The 5,574-nt window shown below is 45.9% G+C and overlaps 1 long non-coding RNA gene across 1 annotated transcript in view; it reads left to right on the top strand.

Annotated features, from left to right (window-relative positions):
• Nucleotides 1–4,079: 4,079 nt before the first annotated feature.
• LOC107183877 overlaps nt 4,080–5,574 on the top strand; it is a 25,203-nt gene continuing 23,708 nt past the window's right edge. Inside the window, exons 1-2 of the long non-coding RNA XR_001514688.1 lie at nt 4,080–4,233; nt 5,063–5,183. This is a non-coding gene — a long non-coding RNA (uncharacterized LOC107183877). The remainder of the gene's footprint in view (nt 4,234–5,062; nt 5,184–5,574) is intronic.

The raw sequence follows: 5,574 nt of genomic DNA, 5'->3' as shown, positions 1-5,574 counted from the left end.
CCTGGATTGTCTGCTTTACAGGAAACTCCTAGACAGAGTAAACATCCCAGGACCATCTTTATCTACACACCTTCTTTTCAAAGCACTTCAACCAACCAAACAATTTATTAGGCGTTTATGATGTGCTGGGAGCTGTGCTAAGAGCTGTGGGGGAGATGGAAGGATGAGATCAAGTTTGCGCTTTCAGATCCCACAGACTCTGTCTGAGGAGGAAGGGGCTCTGCACAGGGAAGGTCACTGAGGACACAGGTATTTGGGATGCGTTGTAGGAGCACTGAGGTGGAGCGGCCATGGCTACTCGGTGGCCGGTGAGGGTCTGAGACAGAGCTCGGAGTCACAGAGCTCCAAAGCGCCATAGATGCAAAAAGGCCTGCTCTACGTGACTCTACCAAGAACCCAATGGAATCTGCCTATTTTTTCCCTAGGTTTTGGGTAAGACTTAGAATTGGAAAAGTGGGGGAGAGCCTCAGGGGAAGGAGAAGGCTTTAGGATCGAGCAGCATGTGGTACCTGGCAGGGGATATTCCCTGATGGAGAAGTGGATTTCCTGGGTAGTAATAAGTGTGAGCTAATGTGTCTGCTAAGCTGCGCGCCTTTGAAAAGCAACTATTACGGATGTTTCCCCTCCTTATTACACACACGAATTTGCCCGCCAAAGTAACAAGTCCCGAAGGCTGACATCTGCTGGGAAACTGGATCCACTGGGCCATTTTCTGCTGGGAAGTTCATTGAGTTTGTCCTGTGCTGTGGGGAGGGCCTGGTAGCCCTGCCTGTCCTTGATTCCTTGTGTTTTCCTAAACAAAGGAGACCGCTCTGTTCGCCTCTCCATAATCAAGAAGCTTCCTCTGCCTCTGGCCCCAGGTCTGTACTTTGCTGGGCGCAGGACTCTAGAGGGGACTTCTCCCCTCCTGAGGCTTGGGCGCCCCGGCTGTGCAGAGAACAAGCTGGTAAGTGGCATGTTTTGGTCCGTGGAGTGGACCCACCAGTCATCGGGCTTCCATGATTGATGCGGATTCCCTGCTCTGGGTTATGTGAACTCAGGGGTGTTTTCAAGGGAAAATTTTGGTCATAGGCAAAGCCTAGCCAGATTTGAGATGTGTGAAAAACGCATCACAAAGGGAAACAGACTCAAAGTTTCACTACAAGGGAACCATTTCACCCTGTGTTTAAGGAGAGCGAGAAACACACAGACATGCACCTCTGTCTCTTGTCCCTGCTGGAGAGTGACAGCGTGTGTGAGCGAAAGCATGTGCTTGAGTATGTAGTGTGTGAGTATGCATTGTGTCTGGGCACGTGTATTAAAGAGAGGAGGGAGAGAGAGAGAGAGAGAGAGAGAGAGAAAGAGGCAGAGAAACATGCTCGGGGAAGTCAGGGATATTAATCATGCTAAGAGCAATCTGGCCCCATGGGAATTTATAAGGATCTTGACTAAAATCAATGGGAAGTTTTATGAGACAATTTTCTTCTTGCTGGCTCTGGGAATTGTTTGAACTCTCATCGAGCTTCAGGCAGTGCTGCCTCAGAGCCCCCTGGACCTCACACCTGTGCATGAGACAATGCGTATTTTCCACGTTAGCAGCTCACAGCTGACTCATCTCCAAGGACTGCTGCGGAGGGGGCCCCTGTCCTCCGGATAGCCTGCTCTCTACTCGGAGCAAAGCATCTCACCGAGGTCAGGAGGTGAGTGAGGAGGACAGGCGCAGAGGGGGTGGGTGGTCAGTGCCTTGGTGGTGTCCTGATAATGCTCACAAGCCTCAGGTAGCTTCAAGTGGTCCCACTGGTTTAGAATAGAGTCCAGATACTATGGCTGGCTCCCATCTACGTTTTCCTACTGTTTCCAACCAGAGCATCCTTCACTCCAGTCTAGAACAGGCTGTGCTTTCATGGTTCTGGGCTCCTGTTGATGTCATTCCCGCTGCCTGGAAGCCTGCTTCTTCCCCATCTCTCAGCCTGACACGGGTCTTCTCATTTACACAGGATTAAGCATGAGCAATTTCAAATTTCCATCCAGAAAAGTACACAAATTGCTTACCAGAACCTCAGATGCCCATCATCCAGCTTTAAGAGATGTTTTTTGCCAAGGCCTCATTTCTGTCCCCCTCCCCAGAGGTAAGCACCATGGTAAAGGCAGTATGCAATCATTCCCAATGCACTTTTACTATGTATCCACAAATAATATATCATATTTTACTAGAGGACTGGTATTGGGGATCAGGCCTAAACTGGCAGTCAGACATCCCTCTCATAATCCTGGATTGCTGGCTCCTAATAGCTCACCTGCATGCCTGCCTGGATGCCCCCAACTGCACCCCCCATCCGGCCTGATCACCCCTAACTGCCCCCCCCCCCCGGCCTGGTTGCACCACGCAGCTTGCACCACGCAGCTTGCTTGTTCAGTTGTTTGGTCATCCTTCACTAAGCCCCCTGCTGGCCTGGTCACCCTACATAGACTGCTTATTCAGTCATTTGGTCATTCCTCACTAACTCCCCTGCTGACCTAGTCATAGGCAGCCATCTTGTGAGGGCGTGGGGGTTAATTTGCATATTGCCTCTTTATTATATAGGATGTGGTTTTATATTGTGCATAATTGTATTAATCTGCCCACATCCTTCGGTGAACCATTTGCCAATACTTGGTGAGGAACATGCACCAGGAATTCCACTTGTAATTGTCATGGTAAGGAAAGATCTCACCTGTGGCAAAAGCATGTACAGAGATAATCAATCTAATAGAGCAAAAGTGGTAACAGCTTAATTGTCCCTAAGTAGGCAAAGAAAACTATGTGTGGTTTAATTAGGTGATATAGTATTTAGTAGTTCAAATAAATATAATATACATGCATATAAACATACTCTTAGATTTTAAAAAAAGTCCTGTTGCAGAACTGTCTGCTCATTATTCATGGCTAGGTTGAAAATGCAACCTTTCTCTTTATTGAAGTATTCTCTGAAAAATCCCATCCAATGAAATTAATTGAGCTTTCTCACCCCATAGAACTGTATTTATAACTCTATTTGTTTAAGGTTGACTTCTTCCCTTCACTCTCCATCGCATGGACATTGTGAACCACTTAAATGCAGAAATCGGGTCTTAGTCATCGGTGCAGCCCCAGAGTCCCAGCCTGAGAGCTTGCTCACCTCGGTACTCAGCACATAGTTGTGCAGAGAGGCAAATGCACATGGATGTGTTTCCAGATACTCTCACATATTTCATACTTTCTCATATCATGAGATCTTTATTTTCTCTGTGTTTCTGATGAGGAGACCGACTAGTACATTATATCAAATGACTTGCCCTTGGCCACTGAGAGCAATGACGGACGAGATTCCAGGTGCCATCTCTCTGGCACTAAACTGCCTTGCATTAGACATCAAGAAAGTGAGATGATTTAAATTTTATGTCACCTGCTTGATGTTTTGGGAAGAGATGGCAGAAAACTTTCTTGGAATCAGGAGAGCATATACAAGAGACCATTAGAAATAGAATATAATACAGAGCCCAGAGGGGGAGACTGATTTCATTTTAACTCAGCATAATTGAGTAAATAAATTTGAATATTTGTAATGTGCCGAGCAGTTGCTTAAGCTCACCCATGAAGAGCAAGTGGGGAAATCACTGAGGAAATGTCTAGTAGAGCATTGGCACAGAGTGGGTTTCAATAAAGGTCAGTTCCTTTTTCTTCTTGAAGGACAGAGTCAGGACTAGACCCCATATCTCCAGTATTCTTTCGGCCTGGTCAGGGTCAGCCAGAGGTCAAGCTGGACAGTGAATCTGTGGGAGATCATGCCTGTACGCCTCACTGGTAAAAACTGACACCACGAATATTTCTGACAGCTCTTTTGCTCCCTCACTTCAGCCCCCTTCTCATTTTATGCTCACATGGCCATTACTTTCTATTAGCATACTAATAAATGTTTATGAGATTATACTGTATAAACTATAAACTTTTACATATTATTCATTAACCTCGCACATTGGATTGGAGGCTCCTGAACATTTACTGACTTGTAAACCAGGAGAGTGGCGTAGAGGGAGCCATGTCGCTAAACAGGTCTTAACTCTGCTCTGCCTGCAGGAAGTGTGCCTCGTCATTCGGACAGCCTGGTACTTAAGGACAGCAGACCTGGCCTTGCCTCTTCCCACCTGGGATTTTTTCAACTGCTCAAAGGCCAGTTTCTTTGTTTGCAGAATGGGCATAATAAGAGTACCTATCGATGGGGTGCTTAGCACAAGGTAGTTACCCAATAAACATAAATTGAATAAAATGGAACCAATGCAGAACCAATGAGAGGAAATGGCAGGGAGTCAGAGAGTTCTATTTGTTAATGACGAAAAGACTGATGAAAGAGATTTCCAAGAATGGGCAGCCTGCATTCCAGTGTGGTAAGCAGTGTGTTCTCGCTAGAGATGTGCAAGGAGAAGCTGGACGAAGCAATTCTGCATGGGTGGGAGGGTGTACTACATACAGTTTCTTCTATTCTTATGACCCACGGATTCTAGGACTGATTTTTCAAGGCCAGAGAGACGGTGAACGGGGGAGTTCCAGTTTTAACTTAGGCACTGACGAGTTTTACAATTTAGTCTAGATTCAAGGCACTTACATTCTCTCTCTGTTCTTTTATCTGTAAAATTGCTACACAAATTCAATGTAGTGATTAGAAGAGAGTGACTAAGAAAGCACTTTTAATAAGGTTGATCTAAAATAATTTAGTTAGTCTCACCATCTTTGGTGTTCAAAGTTGAACAGGCCTGCATTCACCGGGAACGCTGCAAAAGCATCATGGGAAGAACCCAAATCTGGGGTTCAGAAACAGATGCAATTAAGTCATGTAATTGGGATTGAGTATTTCCACCCCTTGCATCCTAAGTAACTGATCTCAGGTATGTAGCACGAGGCTAATGAATCTGCTGTGCAAACATCACTGGGGTGTCCTGAGAATCAGATAAGAAAGTAGATGTGATTAGTGTGTTATAAACACAAAAGGGCCATGAAATGCAGGGTACACTTAGAACACCTCACTGTACTGTAAATCCATTATGTTCTCATTTCCTACCCCACCAGGCTATGAGACATTTAAGTACAAAGCTGTCTTTCCGATCTTTATATTTGGCCGTGCCCAGCAAAGTGAACCCATGGATTCCACACACGTTTATGAGGTGCCTGCTATGGGTCAGGCACATTGGTAAGTGTTGGAGTGAAAGAGGAAAAGGATATGGTCTCTGCCCTCGAGAAGCTTGCATTCTGATAGAGGACTGAACGACAGACATATCCAGAAATAAACGCAAAGGGAACTCTTTCTGAGATTTAGCTGTAAAGGGGGCATCCTGTTTGGGAACGTTGCCACCTTCCCGGCAAGGAAAGCTTTCTCTCCTCACTGCTGTCCTACAGTGAGCGTCTAAGTTGTTGATGGCCACCTTTCTTGAGAGCCAGGAAGTTGTTGGCTTTGGGTCTTTCCCTGCCCGTGGATACATTCCGATGGAGTGAACAATGGCAATTCATTCTTGGGGTCCACTCACATGGCCGGAGGCAAAGAATGGTGAAGTGATTTAAAGCTTATAGAAATGGTTAAGTCC

Source organism: Myotis davidii, unplaced genomic scaffold, assembly GCF_000327345.1.
Source record: "Myotis davidii unplaced genomic scaffold, ASM32734v1 scaffold79, whole genome shotgun sequence".
NCBI classification, from domain to species: domain Eukaryota; kingdom Metazoa; phylum Chordata; class Mammalia; order Chiroptera; family Vespertilionidae; genus Myotis; species Myotis davidii.
Note: the sequence above shows the minus strand (reverse complement) of the source record. Positions and strands in the feature narration are given on the sequence as shown.